At 40.5% G+C, this 17,102-nt stretch overlaps 1 protein-coding gene across 5 annotated transcripts in view; it reads left to right on the forward strand.

Annotated features, from left to right (window-relative positions):
- The window catches only part of eps8l2 (EPS8 like 2), a 162,475-nt gene that overhangs the window by 56,366 nt on the left and 89,007 nt on the right, over positions 1–17,102 (forward strand). The window contains exon 1 of one of the 5 annotated variants that reach the window (XM_048545675.2): positions 11,582–11,720. The exons of the other annotated variants lie outside the window; for them this stretch is intronic. The gene's annotated coding sequence lies outside the window, so the exon portion shown is untranslated. Of the gene's footprint in view, positions 1–11,581; positions 11,721–17,102 lie in introns of those variants that run through there. 5 annotated transcript variants of the gene reach the window in all.

Raw genomic sequence — 17,102 nt, forward strand, 5'->3', positions numbered from 1 at the left:
AGTTGTTGATATCTACTGAGGCTGGGAAGAGTAACTTGCTCCCTATCTGTATGTCAGAAGACATGTTTGTATTCAACTAGAAATTGTGGGGTAGCTGCACTCCAGCAAAGCCAGTGATCTCCATACACTGCTTCCTCCTTAATCCAGTTTATTACAGTGTGTGCAACAGAGATGACCTGTGCAGCTTCAGTTAAACATTTGTGTAAATTCCCACCCTCCTGGATTGATAAATTGTGAATTTGCCTCAGGGTATTTGCACTTTGTGGCAAAGCTTGTATTAAATCTTTGAACATAAACCAGGCACAGATAATGTGTACTGAAAAATCTAACACACATTTACTACAACCAATTATTTTACAGAAACATTCCTTTCTTGGCATACACATGCCTATTGGATTACGGTAGATGTGTTCCTGTAAAGGTAAAGGGTGGGACCAAGACTGGAGAACCCAAGATGTCAAGGGGTGTTTGGAATTAATCTTTAGAATGAACTAAAAGAGAAACTAATGGTGCATGTGGAGGGCTCATTTCTGGCAGAGTCATTAGAGTACAGCAATTACAGGGATGAAACTTAAAAGGAAGTTTTGGAAAGGTAAAGGTATGTGTGAGAGCATTGGTGGATAAAATAAAAGTAAATCCAAAAGGGTTTTCAATGTGTGGGAGGACCCGTAGGACATGAGTATAGTCTTCAATGCATTGAAATTCTTTTTACTGCTACAGCCAGATCATCGAGCTAAATATCTTGGAGTAATTCACCTCGTTGGCCACTTTGTTCCCAATTTTTTTTCAGTACTAGCCTTTTTAAGAGCCTGTCCTCCTCTTATTCTACTTTCAGGATAATAAAAAAAAACCATCACCCTTATTTCAGGCAAGCTGTTCCATGAGTGACTTATCTTACTTGGAAACACTTGGACCATGACATGCGATTAAAAGCATATTGGCCTTTGTAACCACATTGCTTAATATGAACCCAGAAACTGATGTGCCCATGAATATAGTACTTGCGTGCAGTAGTGAGGAGCTGTAAGAAACATCTGTGTTAACTTCTTCAATACTTTTATGCCTAGTTTCACGTGCAATGGGATTAGATGGCCTCTGCATCAGGTAATAAACACTGAACACACTTCAAATAGCCAATGCCGTCACACCTCCTCCCTCACCCCCATCCCAGGCCCCAAGATGACTTTCCATATTAAGAAGAGGTTCACCTGCACATCTGCCAATGTGGTATACTGTATCCATTGTAACTGGTGTGGCATCCTCTACATTGGGGAAACCAAGCGAAAGCTTTGCAGAACCCCTCCGCTTGGTATGCAATAAACAACTGCACCTCCCAGTCGTGAACCATTTCAACTCCCCCTCCCATTCTTTAGACGACATGTCCATCATGGGCCTCCTGCAGTGCCACAATGATGCCATCCGAAGGTTGCAGGAACAGCAACTCGTATCCCGCTTGGGAACCCTGCAGCCCAATGGTATCAATGTGGACTTCACCAGCTTCAAAATCTCCCCTCCCCCCACTGCATCCCAAAACCAGCCCAGTTCGTCCCCTTTGCCCCCCCCCCCACCCCCACCACGCACTGCACCACAAAACCAGCCCAGCTCGTCCCCACCCCCCACTGCATCCCAAAACCACCCCAGCCTGTCTCTGCCTCCCTAACCTGTTCTTCCCCTCACCCATTCCTTCCTCCCACCCCAAACCACACCTCCATCTCCTACCTACTAACCTTATCCCACCTCGACCTGTCCGTCTTCCCTGGACTGACCTATCCGCTCCCTACCTCCCCACCTAATACTGTCCTCTCTGCCTATCTTCTTTTCTCTCCATCTTCGGTCCACCTCTTTTCTCCCCCACCACCCCCCCCAATTTATTCCAGAACCCTCACCCCATCCCCCTCTCTGATGGGTCTAGGCCTGAAACGTCAGCTTTTGTGCTCCTGAGATGCTGCTTGGCCTGCTGTATTCGCCCAGCTCCACACTTTGTTATCTTGGATTCTCCAGCATCTGCAGTTCCCATTATCTCTTTACTTTCAGATCATTGTTTTTGCTAGAATATTACACTTCTTCCATTTGTCTATGTTTCATTTCACTGCTATTTGGAGAAATATTCTCTTTGAGAATAAATGCCCATTCAGAAATTTCTGACTGTTCAGTCTACAGCAATACCTCATGCTCCACATAACCTTTGAAAATTAATATTTGGAATCGATCTCTTCTCAATATCCAGTGCAGGCATTATGCCTGAACTATGATCACTGTTCCCATTTTTGGGAACCACACTTTAGTAGGTCTCTTTCTATCCTCTTCTAATGTTTGATATCATGCATGAAGGACTTTTGTTTTGTGGACCAATTTTAAATAGCTGTAGTTATTTGCCTTTTAGAGCAAATAATTAAAGAACTTCTAATAAAGATGTTCCAAGTTAGTGTTTTTGAAGAACAATGCAAAATACTTTCTACTAGCACCTGGGTCAGTATCCAAAAAGCACAGATTTAAGATAATTGGCTCAAAATGCAGAGTGTAAATGAAAATCGTTTTTATACTAAAGAAGATAGCGAGTTAAAATTCGGATAGTTCTGCCTGAAAGCAAAACCAAGTAGTAAATTACCCAATGGAATTGATGTATGCTCAAAGACAAACGTTGTGGCACTGGGGAAAGATCTGGGCAGTTGCCTGATCATAAACCACTTTTGAAAGAGCTATCACATGCAATCGGCTGAAATGATTGCATGTACTGTAAAGTTCCACACTTGTTTTTTCTAGATGAGGGTAAGGCTGTAGATAGGTCCTAAGCCATAGAATTGATATGTGGCATGGGACCATAAATAAGAGAAATCTAATGCCTAATTGAAGCTCTACAAAACCTCTTCACAGCCTTTAATAATTACCCTGTGCTGGACTAAGTATCCAGAACTGATATGTGCTTGTAAGAAAGATTTTCAATAATAAAGGACCATTTTAATCTTCTGGATTGGACAAATTCATTTTGGCCTTTAGAGATTATGTTCAAAGATAATTTGAAGACACTTTCTGAGATCGTCTTAGGAAGGGAATGGTCTGTATTAGGCCTGGTGATGTGACAACTAGAAATGATTGATTGTGCAGTGAAGAATTTTTGAAGAAAAAGTGATAATGAGAATTTCATCTTGTTTTTGTTTACCTTGAACCAAATGTGGATCTGAAACTATGGGCTTAGCTTTGTAATTGGTTTTGAAGTTTATGAAGCCTGAGTTGGCTGAAGTAGACTGGAAAACATGTTTAAAAGATTAAATGTTGATGAGAAATGATGGCCACTTGAGATATTTTTGAGTTATAAATAAAACCTGAAGAATGAAAAATCTATCTATATTAAAAATAGTAAGACCATTGGCACATGGAGCAGCTAAAGTAAAAGGTGGTTCCTCTGAAACTAAGGAATTGAAGAGAAACCGGGAAATAGAGACTTTGAGTGTTTTGTTTCTACTTTTCATGGTAGAAAACACTAAAACACCCTTCTGAATGTTAAACTCAAGTAGCCAAAGGAAGCTCATGAAAACTGGCATCTGAAATGCCATTCAATTAAAGGGCATTTGAGAATGGGCAACAAATGCTGGCCTTTCTACCCAAGTCCTTATCCTGTCGGAGGTGGAGGGGGGAGGGGTCTGTTGGGGGTGGCGAGGAAACATAGCCTTTTTGATTCTGCAGTGGGAGCATGACTCTAAACGGTGTGGCTATGGTCATTGCTATCTTTTAAGGCTGAGACAATGCCATGAATTATTCCCCTCCCTAGTTTCTGTAGTACAAGTCCAGTTTGAGCCTTAATGAAAATACAGACGACAAACTGCTTGTTCCTAATCAAAATCTGTCGTAAACAGATTGTTCTCGCCGTAGGATCATTTTATACTGGTGTACCTGCCTATATAATAAGTCATGTTTTATAAGCAAATTCTAGGTAAATTAAAATACCTGCATAAAATGTCAAAGTATCATTTTAAAATAAAAATTATATTTTAGTCACCTCCAGATTAAATCATCTTAACATCACTGGTGATGTTACTGAGTAACTCATGACCAGGATTGCTGGAGTTTGGATTGATTTAATGCCCATTAAACAGCAATAGTTATTATGTTGGCCTTTAGAAACTGAAAGGAGGTGTAAACTGTTGGGCCTTTCTATAGATTTCTTGGGATTTATTGATTAAAGAGCAAATCAAAAGCTGAACTACTTCTAGATTCTAAAGGCAATAACATTGACAGCAACTTTGAAATCCACAATCTTTACCACTATTTGCATATTCTTCTCATGTCTGCATGGATTTCCTCTTCCTCTTGGTGCTCTAATTTCCTGCCACTCTCCAAAGATGAGCAGGTTAGATGACAAAGATTTGCAACAGTTTATTCCAGAGATCCTGAACTTATGAAGGGTTTTGGTGGAGGCGCTGGAGTGAGGTAAAGATAGGGCTAATGATATTAGAGTCTCAAATGAAAAGGATTCCTTTCAAGTTTATCGCTATGTAATAAGGAAGTAACTAACAGAATCATCATGCAGGTAGTGAAACTATTTAAGATTACATAGTGAATTGGCCATTTGAGTTAATTTAAGAGAATCATAAAATTTTTGGCCAGAGGAGAATTAATGAAGAAAGTAATTGTGGGCCCATGATGTCGTTTGGGGTGAGGGGAAGAGTGAATGTGGAAACTCATTGGGAGGACAATTTCTAATAGTCCCAGATGTTGTAAGCTTTGCCTCTTAATAAAGAGGCACAGTATTTTATTCTTTGTGGGATCTTGCTCGAGGTAGTAATAGATGCCTGTTTTTCTGGCTTGTGTGGGACTTTGTAAATCTGAGATCGGTGCCCAGTGGCAGATGTGTCATGCATTTGCTTAAGTTGCCATCTCACTGACCTGTAGCCTCTGTCCTGTTCAGGGCTGGATACTGTCCCTAGTAGAAGCACTAGAAATATAGCTGGAGCAAATTCAAGTCAGTTTACAAAACCATTGACAAGCTACTGGGTTGAGAAATCAAAAACCCAGTCAGGGCCATCAAACAAATAATGAGGAAATGTTCATTCTTGAGTTGTACTGTAATTTCTTCCCCTTCTTGTGTCTACCCTGCCAACTCCAACTCGGCTCTTGGAATATTTTAGCAGGGACTAAGTAAGCCCACCAAACAAAGCTCTGAAACCGGGCCGAGATGAATTTAACTAGATGGCCGCAGATAGTTGGAGTTGTCTGCCACATGCAATCAAGTGTACACCCTTTGAATGTGCAGGAGTGAAGATAAGGAATAGAGAAAATCTCTCTGCTGTGAGAGTTTAGTGGGGACAAGGATTAAAGGTGAAGTGAGAGTGGTTGAGCAGATTTCAAGTACTGTGGTGGATATGGTTAATGGCTCCATCCGTCAGATCTGATTCTTTGCTTCTAAAACTGATTATTCCAACATCCTGGACAGCAAAGCAATCCACAACTCCTTTTAATCCATCATCTTTATCTCCTTTTAAGATGCAACAAAACTAGCATTCTACCTATTATCTGTGGTGATGCTTTCAAATTGGAAGGCATTTTTGCATTTGTAGAATGCAGCCAACAATAGATGTGCAGTTTATCCATAATTTGTTGCACTTTTAAGTAAAGCAAGATATTCAGAAGGCCAAGCTTTCCTGAAAGATTTCTGTTTTTGCCAAAAAGACTTTTGACAAACTAATTTCATAAACTTGCAATATGAGCGAACTGGTCAATGCAACTTTGAGTCGAGCTCTTTTTATGTCATACGTGGTTACGTATAATGAATGCTTTGCTGAAGGTTTCACTCAGCAGAAATGTATATGGGGAAGAGAATTCAGAAATCTGTTACCCTTTCAAGATAGGAAGAGTTCAAAAAATTTTATCCCTTACTATAAAATGACCTGTTAATCATCCTGCCTCAAGAAACCACAATATAAAGGAATTTTTTAACATACTCTATGCATGTTTAAGTTTGTTCATAATTTTAAAACCTTTTTTTAAAAAATGAACTAGTACTGAAATGCAACCCCTCACTTTTGCCATAAACTGACATGTTTAGAGATGGCAGGACTCTCTCCCAGGAACAACAGGGCTAAGAGAAGATGGAGTTGAACATTTTAAGGCTTTTATCATAGGGCTAGATCTGTTTTGCATATTTTATGGTTTTATTATTTCATTGCAGTTTCCAAATGGTGCTGTTCAGTCTGTTGGTCAGAAGATGAACATTAAGCCTTAAAGTTGCAAAGAACAAGGCACCCACCCAGTCTTAAGTAACAATTGGGATGAACTGCTTTGTAATGTAGTTATCGCAAAACAGATTTTGTACTCTGCCTATTACCTATCATTCTTACCAACATGTTTCCTTGTGTGACAGTCTGTGACTCTGTCTTTCGTTTGCATTTTTTCTGTACTCCTTGCTGGAGTATGGGTATACAGAATCAGTGGTCTTTATCTGGTCAGTAAATGTTGCGTTTTAAATTTGGAAGGGCAATGGTTATTGTTTAGCATGAGTTGCAAAGCATTGCATCAAAGAGGCTCATTTTTGCCCTTACCTGAGCATTTGACCTGCTTATAGCAGAATTCTTTGGATATTGATCAAGACTGATTCCCTTTTCTAACCTTAATGTGGTTGATTACATTTTTATGGCAGATCTCCAACTAAAGCTAACCCAACACAATCTGGCGATGAATGCTCCAATTCTGAATTGTGTAATAACTCATCACACTCATTAGTTCAACTTTAAAATGGGGCTTCCATTATGTTTTCCGCACATTCAGAATTCACATTCCTGTTTTAATGCAGCCATTGTACATTGGCACTTACAACAAAACTCTGGCATTTTTTAGAAGTGGTCAGAATGTGAGAAATGAGGCATGAACAGATGGACTTTGTTTGGATCAATAAATGAGCAAGTGGTTTTGCCACCCCATCCCTTCTCCCCCTCTCGTGCTCAATGTGCTTATCATGTTGTGGCAATAAGCATTGAAATGCTATTGAATCAGACCTATTCTGTAGTGGTAGGATCTTTTATCCTGTACTTTGCTTGTTCTTATAAGATATGTTATCACTGCCCATAAACTGAGTCATTCCTAAAGTCAACGGTATGGAACCTTCCTTTATTCACCTTTTTGTTTTCTTTATTCATTTGTGGGATGAGGGTGTTACTGGCTATAGGCAGCATTCATTGCTCATGCCTAATTGCCCAGAGGGTGGTTCATAGTCAACCACATTACTGTGGGTCTGCAGTCACATATAGGCCAGGTAAGGATGGCAGTCTCTTTCCCTAAAAGACATTAGTGAACCAGATGTGTTTTTCCAACAATCGACAATGGATTCGTGGTCGTCATTAGATTCTTTCTTCCAGATATTTATTGAATTCAAATCCCACCATCTGAAGGATTCAAAAACCTGATCCCCAAAACATTATCTGGGTCTCTGGATTAACAGTCTAGCAATTTAAAACCATCGCCTCCCAGGCACAAAAGAGCTGTACTCTCTGATCTTGTTCTGATACATGAATGACAATGTTTGGAATGCCCAGAGGTTTAAAATCCCAGTAGATCATTCTTGAAGGAAAACAGAGGAATAACTTTTTTTCTGGCTTTCAGTCTATCATCCAACCTTCCTATAGGATTCTCACTTAAATTTGAAATACACCAGAGCAGCTCTGCATTTTAGTTCCTGAATACATTGCCTGTCTGAAATTTGGTTGCTATACCAGCCCAGCGTATCATTCTCACCAATCTGTGATTGGTGATATGCTAGCTGAGGCTCAGACACTGTGTTGTAAAATTGTGGTAAGGATGCTTTTTACAGAATTACAATATAAAATGAAATTTGGCTTGTGCTGGAGCTCATGACAGCACCATCTTTCAAATGCAACTACGATCTTTAAAACAAAACTGAGTGGATGTTGGAAATCCGAAACAAAAGCAGAAATTACTGGATAAACTCAGCAGGTCTGGTGGCATCAGTGGAGAGAAAGCAGAGTTAACACTCCTGGGTCCACTGATCCTGCCGAGCTGACTAAAGGTTGGTAAATATGCTGAAAATAAGGTTAGGTGGTGATAAAGCCCAGAGAGAACAATCGTTAGACAGGCAAAGGAATGAGTAAAGGGCAGCCTAGGAGAATCAATAGTTGTTAATGAGGCCTGTTTGTAGCCCACAATGGGATGGTGTGGTAGCAGCACGTGTGATGACAAGGCCTGGTGTGTAAGGGATGTAGTGAGGATGCGGAAGAAGGTTCTCGGGCCCTAAAATTATTGAACAGGATTTTGAGTCCCAAAGGCTGTGGAGTCCTCAAGCAAAAAAAAATGTTGTTCTTCCAACTTGCACAGAGCTTCACTGGAGTACTGCAGCAATCTCTCAATTTCTGGAAATCTTCCTTTCTTAGCTGCCTCAACTTTCTGAATTAACTTTTTCCTCTTTGTTTTCCATCAAACACTCCTTTCAATAGATGTCTTGAGCTTCAATAACTGACTGCAAGCTGTACATTCAGATTTGCATTTCATCTTTTCCCAATCTTTTGATTTTATCCAATTTGTAGGCCACTTGGCTCTGGCAGTTAGCTTCTTGCTTCTGATTGGAGGGTGCTTTTTAATTGTACTACACCAGCTGGCAAATATCTTAATCTGTTTATTGCACACCTTTTGGAGCAGGTGGGCCTTGAGCCCAGGTCTCCCTGTTCCAAGGCAGGGTCTCTATCACTACCACAAGAGGGCTCTTAGATGTCGCCTTCACTACCTCTCCAGTTAACTGAGATCAGCTACATCACTTTTTTTTAATGGATCAGTCTAGTGAAAGTAAGTCCTTCTGCTTCAATGTCCTTGATACAATTAACATCTCTTCCTTTGTGTGTGTCTCTGATTTTGATTTGAACTGATCTAAATTCTCAACATTCTCTTTTCTCTTGTACGCTGATAGTAACATGTTTTGGTTTCACAGCGACTTTGTGTAACTGCTTTCTCGAAAGGTATAATCTGAGATAATGTTGCTCTGCTCAGGCATCAAGTTCTAACTTTCAGATCTATGGCAGTGGATTTATTTCTAGCTGTGGTTATGTGATTTTTTTTTTAAATCTGGGAACTGTTGCATGCAAATATTTCCTGTATAGTCCCTGTGATTACTGTGTCCTTAAACTTACTGTCATGTTCCACAGTATTGACGTTTTGATGGTTCTTTTATTTCTATTTAATTTGCCTTGTTGCTCCACCTTTGCTAGCTTTACCATCATCTTCAATTATTCTGCACATCTTTTTTCCTTTCCCCAATTTTAACCTTCCCATGAGCTCTGGGATTTGATTCCCACATGGATATTTCCTTCTGTTGGAACTCATGGCCACCTACAGTTCTTTACACATGTTTCTCTTTGCCTGGTGTGTATTCATTTTATGGTTTCAGTGCACCAAGTCTGCTGCCTTTGCATTGATTTCACAGAAGGCTAGGCCTTTTGGTAGTCATCATATTCATCCTTATACCTGTGCTTCATGTACTGTGGCAGGGTCTACAATTGTGATATTATGACGTCTGTACTTCAGGATGTGCAGAGCCCAAAATGAACCAACTTACCAGTCTGAGATAACAAGGTATAGAGCTTGATGAACACAGGCCAAGCAGCATCAGAGGAGCAGGAAGGCTGATGTTTCAGGCCCAGACCCCTCTTCAGACTTACCAGTGTCTTTTTGTTTCCTGAATTTAAATTGACCTGGTATTTTTAATCCTGTTGAGAAATTGTCAATGGGCTTCACCAACTGTTGCCTCTGGACTTTGAAATTTCAATCAGATTCAATGGTTTGAATTTAGCTGGTGATTTTTTTTTTAACCTTTTTTTTCCTTTAGTGTTGTGGTCATTGTTCTCACTCATCTCGCAGCTATGCAACAAAGTCTGTTATCTGCCCATAAAAAATGTAGTTGATTTTTCCTCTTCACCTGTGCCTGTTGGCTCCTGCTTAGGATGCTTTGGGAGGCTGATAGTGTTGCAAAGATGTTTGAGAAGCTTAAACAAAAGTGTGGGTTAGTGTTCAGTTTCCTTTTTGTGTGGCTGTAGCCATTGTGATTTTGTACAATTCACTTGGGCTATCTTTCTCTCATTTAATTTTGAGTTGATTTTTCTCAGTCTAATTCTGTATTTATTTGATAATGCTTCGGTTTGGCTGACGGATGCCTTTACCGCTGGGTTATAACTTCTTTGGCTCCCTGTAGTTTGAAATAATCATACTTTTAGGAATAAAATGCTGGCTTTTCTCAGCTCTGACTAAATGCTGCATACTCATGCCAATATTGTTACTCTGCACCTGACTGTGGAGCTGTATTAAGTTTACAAATAATATAACAATCCAATGCTGTAAGACTATCTCCATTTAAAAAAATTAACCAATTTTAAAAAAATCTGTGGGATGTGGGCATCACTTGCTAGGCAAATATTTATCGCACATCCCTATTGCAGTTGAGTCAGACGCACTGCTGTGGGTACAGACTCACATGTAGGTCGGACCAGGTAAGGATGGCAGCTTTTCCTTCCTTAAAGGACATTAGTAAAATCAATTAAATTGTCCAATCATTTTTAGAATCTTCCAATGGTCAACATGCTTCCTTATATGCCTTAAGTGACATCCTTGTACTTTTAAGTAATTCACATGAGGAACTTGAGTTATTTCTTGTAGAAGTTTTAAGGTTAATCAAAAAAATTGTTTTTTTTCTTATTTCCCTTGTATATCTTAAGTTCTGCTTTACTTCTGCTATCTATCACCTCAGATTCCTCAATAGCACGTCTGTATGTGGTTTTGGCATCCTTTATTTGAAGAAAGATGTGAACACATTAGAGGAAGCTGAGGGGTATTAGATTGGACCACCTGCTCATTCCAGGTATCAATGCAGAAAGATTAGATACGCTCAGCTTTCACTGGGGTTCAGAGGAGCAAACGATTTGATTTGTGGTTACTAACATCCTGAGTGGCTCTGCCAAGGTGGACCTGGAAAGGATGTTTACTCTAGGGCATGTCGTTTTAACATTTCGAGGTTGCCTTTTGAGGGGACTTTGCAGCTCTCTATCTCAGGTGATGGAGCCATGATCATTCCCTTAAGTAAATCTAGAGGCAGGTAGGCTCTGAAGAGGTGAATCTGATTTCAAAACATTCTCGCGCTCGCACTCTCTCTCTCCCTCTTCCCCCAATGCAGCCAAACCAGAGTTGCCTCTGCTGTTTGTTTCAGATATTCAGCGTCTGCAGTATTGTGCCTCTTTATTAGTAGATAAGTTTCTTTGTTTGGTGATGGAATCAAGGGTTATTGTGGATTGATAGCAATATGGAATTAGGAGCACAAACATATTAGCTACAGTTTATTGCATGGCAGAGCAGGTTTGAAGGGCTCAATGGCAGCCTTCTGGTCTTAAAAAGCTGCATTGCATCCTAATGAGACCCAAAGAGTTAAAACTTTCTGGGGAGTGGCAATTTCATTTGCTTATAAAAGAGGACCATTTGCGTTTTATACACCAGCCATAAAGTAAAGAACAGCAATGAAAAACATCGACACCACCCCCTTTTAATGACGTCAAGCAAATGCTGTGTTCTTCTGTTTGCTCTGAGGGGTATCGTCCTTTCTAAATGAGTTTTTCCTAGAGTGAGAGCTTGACTGCCTATGGTAGGAATGTGCCAGTCCATGAGACGATATATGCTCTTCAACTAAATGTTCTGTTACAATTCCATGGATCCTAGTGACTTACAATAACAATATTCTAGTAAGTAGAATCAGGTGCTTATTTTTGCCAAAGTGGGTAAGAATTGTGTATTCAAAGAGCGAATGTTTGTTTGTAATTTATGTTGACCTTTAGTGAATGACAAAATTCTGTACATTGAGGACATTTTACATGGAAAGCAACTGAATTAAGTGCCCTTTATTGAGATAGTGAAGTAACTGTCCGAGTTTTGCACTTGTTACGTATTGACTTTATAAAAGGTATTTGCATTTTTATTCACTTAAGGCAAGGCCTTTGCAAAGTGGATGATTTTTGATCATCAGCTGGGTTTTATTGTATCAGAACTGCTTGACAATATTTGATCATTCTTGCAGGAAAAGTTGCAGTTGGTTTGAGAGATTACTTCTCAGACATTTTGAGTGATCCAGCAAAGGTCTATTTGAACTGTGAAACACCCAGGAGTGTTTGTCAAAAGGCTAAATTCACTTTCCGGTATTGAACTGGGCAATATGTTGAAAAAAACTGTTTCGGTCTTGGGTGCGTACATCTTTTTCCTTTTTGTTTTTATACAAATTTTGCTAATCTTAGCTGATGTAATACTGAAATAATGAAAAGCACCTTCAACATAGGAAGGGCAAAATTGAACTTTCTGCTTCTGTTGAGTATTTTGTTTCCAATCTGAAAATTTTGATAGGATAGGCTTGCTTTGTATTTGCCATTAGTGCTAAAGAACCTAGTGGTACACTCCACTCCATTTTAAGCTTGTCTGACAAGTTGTACTTTTAAGTGAGATCCTACTGAACATATATACGTATGGAACTAAAACAACAAAAATCAGCGATTGGCTGTGGAAGAAAAATGAGGTGAGATGGGATGGGGCTGTCAAAGAAGTAAACCATTATGGTGTTTTAGCAACACTTCTGTAGTATTAGAAATTCCTCCAAAAATTGGAAGAGTTTGTTAGGAGCTTTTTTCAAAAAAATTTTCCAGCTTTCTTTTCAAAAGAAAAGGCTGTCAAAGGAGTGCCACCTTTTTAGATGGTGCGAGAAATGTTCACGTGCAGAGACTGTACCTGACAATGCTACACTGTGTTGTCAGGTGGTGGACACCCACTGCATTCCAAGTGGAGTTGTAGTCCATTGAGTCAACCCTCGTACATTCAATGAAGGGATAGCTGCTGAACATCTAATCAGGGAATGTCCTCACTGCGGTCAGTGCAACACCCCCACCATCAAGTCCAACTCCAACCCATACCCACTACCCCTCTTGCCTACCATAAAGAGCTACTCTCTGTACTGGGCATTGGCTGCTACTTTACTAGCCTCTGCAACTATTCGTACCCGCAACTCATGGTCTCTGGTTCCAGTAGATGTGTGGAGATCCAGGCTCGCTTGCCTTGGCTGTGTCAGATGGTGATGTTATTACACATGTAACATGGTGACAGCAACTGCCCACAAACAGGCAATTCATGATTTAAGGATGCCATTTTGGTGTCTGTCTTTACGGTTGGGCCAAATACTCACTTTACCTTTTTAAAAACTAAAACTTGAGTTAAGATTAGTCTAGAATATGACCAAGGCAAAACATCATGTAATACACGACATGATTTCATCCACTTTTTTTGTATCTGTGTCTCATTCTGTACAGATTGCATTGACTTTGACTTTGACCTAGAGGTCAGGCTTTCACCCATGAAGTAGGGTGATTATTTTTTGTGTTCAGTGACCTTTTTTAAATCATTATTGCACAAGTTATTTGTGTGGTTTGGTGTTGAGGTGTTGTCAGCTGTTGGTCACCATTCTATTACTATCAAAGGTTGTGGTTTCATGTCCCACTCCAGGATTGAGAATGTAATCCGGGTTCACACTCTCATTCAGTACGAAAAGCTGTGGCAGGAACTGAATGACATTGAAAATGAGAGGTTAAACTGAAACCTTAGCCGTCCTTTCAAACAGAAACGTCAGATGTTAGTATGTATATTTTCACAATAGCAAAAAAACAGAACTTTTTCCAAGTCATTTGGCCACACTTCCTTCATAACTACAATAGCAAATACAGTTCAAAAATGCTTCATTTCGTTGTAAAGCACTTCAGAATATCCTGCGATTTCAAAAGACCCCTACCAGCCATAGGAAGGACAGCAGACATGTATGGGTTCACCCACGATTATGTTTTCACACACAACTACACCACCACCACCACGCGCACCCCCCCCGCCCAAAAAAAAAAACCCAGACCGTCCTGACTGCGAATGATCACACTTTCTTTTATTGTCACTCAGTCACAATCCTGAAATTCCCTTTCTAACAGTGTCTCCACACTCCAAGGAATGCAATTATTCAGAAGGCAAGACAGCACCTTCTTCAGGGCAACAGGAGATGCACAATTAATTGCTGGCCTAGCTACTGATGGTCACGTTTCATAAACAAGCTTGAATAAAAAATTGTATATTACACAACATTCATATATATTCATATGGAAATATTTGTCACTCTGTCTCAGTCCTACGTTTAGCAGCATACACATCCTGCATCATAACCACCAATGTGCACCCCACCCAAACCCTGTGTCTGTACCATGCTTGCATTTTTCTCCATGCATCAAAACTTAACTCCAAGCAGGTTTAATACTATATTAAGGAAGTACAGTGCCTTGACACTACTTTGTTTCCTTGTCTTTACAAGCTGGTCAAGCATATGTGATTAAAGTCCACTCTTCTGACCAGAAGTAATGGCCTGCAACAAAAGGGATTGTGCTGAAACTGAAACAATCATTGACGAGGTCAAGTCTCTATAGCAGAAAAATAAGCAATTTACAACTTCCATTTGGAAGTGATGTTTAAGGACTGAAAGGACAAAGATGTATTTATATAGTGCATTTTATGATCACAGGATATATTAAAGAGCTTTTAGTGCCAATTGTTAATTGGACATGAGAAAGTGTTGGTGAGAAGCCATTTACAACTGCTCCAGGCCTGTGGTATAGATATAGCCTTAGTGTTGTTGGGAAGGGAGCTCCTAATCAAGGAGGAACAGTGATGTAGATTCAGTTCAGGATCACCATTCCCTCAGGTTTTTTGTTTTGTTTTTGGCTACTGCCCAGGCCTCCTGAGTTCCCACAAAGCAAAACTGGCAACACTTCAAGTGCAAGCTCTGCATTGATGTACTGAACAGCACAAATGAAGCTTCGCAATGGTCATGTAGCCAGGCAGCTTAGAGAATTTTGTTAGCGTGGTCTGTGGCTCACGGGAAGGGAGGTTTGCAGGTGCTTCTGTACCCAAGTAAGCGCTATTCTACCTTTCCAGGTGGTTAAAAATTGACAAACTGCCAAAGGAGTTGATGCATTGCGTCGTACACTGGCACCAGTGTACCATTTGTACGGTAGTTGTGGAGGGAATAAATGTTGAGCATGAGATTGGGTGCCAACCAAGGGGACCACTTTATCCTGGATGGTGTCAAGCTTGTTAAGTTTTGTTGGAGCTGTAATAACCCAGGAAAATACATTACATGCCTGATTTGTAGATGGACAGGTTTTGAGGATCTGAAAGCTGAGTCAATCACCACGGAATTTCTAGCATCTGACCTGCCCTTTGGACCACAGTATTTAAACAGCTATTCCAGTTTGATACCTAATCTGTGGCAACATCTATGATGTTGGAGGATTGGTGATGGTACTGTAGAACATCAAAAAGAAGATGGCAAGATTATATTCTTTTTGAATTGGTTATTGCCCGGCAAGTAGTTTGGCACACTTGATTGCCACTTAGGAGTCCATGTCCTGCGAATACAAGCACTCATTTGCTTTAGTACATGAGGAGTTGCCAGAGGTACTAAATGTTACTCTGAAGCATCCATCGTCTGACCTTACAATGGAGGTAAGGTCACTGAAGCAACTGTTTGTCTAACCGTTTCCCTGAGGACCACCTGTCGTGATATCCTGAGCCTGACATTATTTGTAACCTGTAACCAGCAACCACAACCATTATTTTTGTGCTCCGGGTACTCCAATCTGCGGAATGCCTATCTACCATCCTCTGAGAAAAAGAACAAGAAATGGCATCGCCCACACAAGAAATGGCATCACCAACCCAAGGAAACCTACACAGATAAATAGAAAGCGGGACATAACACCGGCGCTTCACCAGAGGCTCACTGTTACCTAGAATGGTGATAAATGTCTGAAAACAAACCTTCCAGCTCAGCGAGCAAACTCACATCCAGAACCTCAACCTGAGCTACAAATCTCCTCAACTCTCTGTGGAATGTTTCCATGTGCTTCCCATTGACTGTGGTTTTGCTTGATTTCTTTGATAGCAGTTTGGTCATTTTGTGCTGTCTTGATGTCAAGTGCAATTTCTATCACCTTTTTTGGGGGTGGGGGCTGACATTGGATTAAATTTGTAATGTGTTCTGCAGTTGGTTGACTCTGACTCTGGCAGATCTCAAACTAAATATCAATGACCAGTTTAAAGATGAGAAAGTGATGCTTGATAGTTGGCAATGCCTATCGTTTATTGGTGATCAGACTGTTCTTAAGGCATTAGTGCCTGGATCTGTCTAATTTTTATGGAGAGGACATACCTGAGAATCTTTTCACCATGTTGAAGTCATGCTAGTCTTTGATTTTTGGAAGAACTTGGATAGAGATGGATTTAGTTCTGGGGCACAGAGTATCCCAGCTCTGAAGCGGTCAAGAGTTTATAATATATTCAAATCCCTGTGTTCACTGATGTTATTACACACCTGTAGACCAGGAGGGATTTGAACCTGGGTTTCACTGCTCTTGTGGTGTGATGGTAGTGATTTTTTTTTCCCTGTTTTTTTTGGTTTCTTGTCCCTAGAAATGCTATCACATAGCACTGAGTGACATTCCACCATCAAAGCAACACTTCTGAAGAAGGGTCTAGGCCTAAAACATCAGCCTTCCTGCACCTCTGCTGCTTGGCCTGCTGTGTTCATCCAGCTCTACACCTTGTTATCTCACTTTTTTAAATTTTCTTCCTTTTTTTTATATAAACGGTAACCAGCACCAATTAAATAGCTGGGTAGCCGATTAAATATTTTATATGCAAATGAACAAAAGTGAAGGGGTGATAGGGAGAGCAGGTAGGGACTAAAACAAAACTGAGTTAGAGGGGGCAATAAAGCACTGTATCCCCCTGTGGTGCCTATGTCTCTCAAGGCATTGAGCATTGATGGACACCAGGTGCCTCCTCTCCAGTGACACCTCTAGCATGAACACAACCATTGAAGAGGAGCAGGCAGTCAGCAGATGTGACCCACCCCCTCCACAGCCTGCTGCCTAGACCGGTTTGTAGCCAGCCAGGCCAGGTCCAGGAGCCGACCAACAAGGAGGTCCTCCAATCTGCCAAAGATCAGGAGCATGGGGCTAAAGTGCAAACAAAAACACAGCAAAATTTTTTTT

The sequence above is a fragment of the Stegostoma tigrinum genome, chromosome 17 (assembly GCF_030684315.1).
Source record: "Stegostoma tigrinum isolate sSteTig4 chromosome 17, sSteTig4.hap1, whole genome shotgun sequence".
Lineage (NCBI taxonomy): Eukaryota > Metazoa > Chordata > Chondrichthyes > Orectolobiformes > Stegostomatidae > Stegostoma > Stegostoma tigrinum.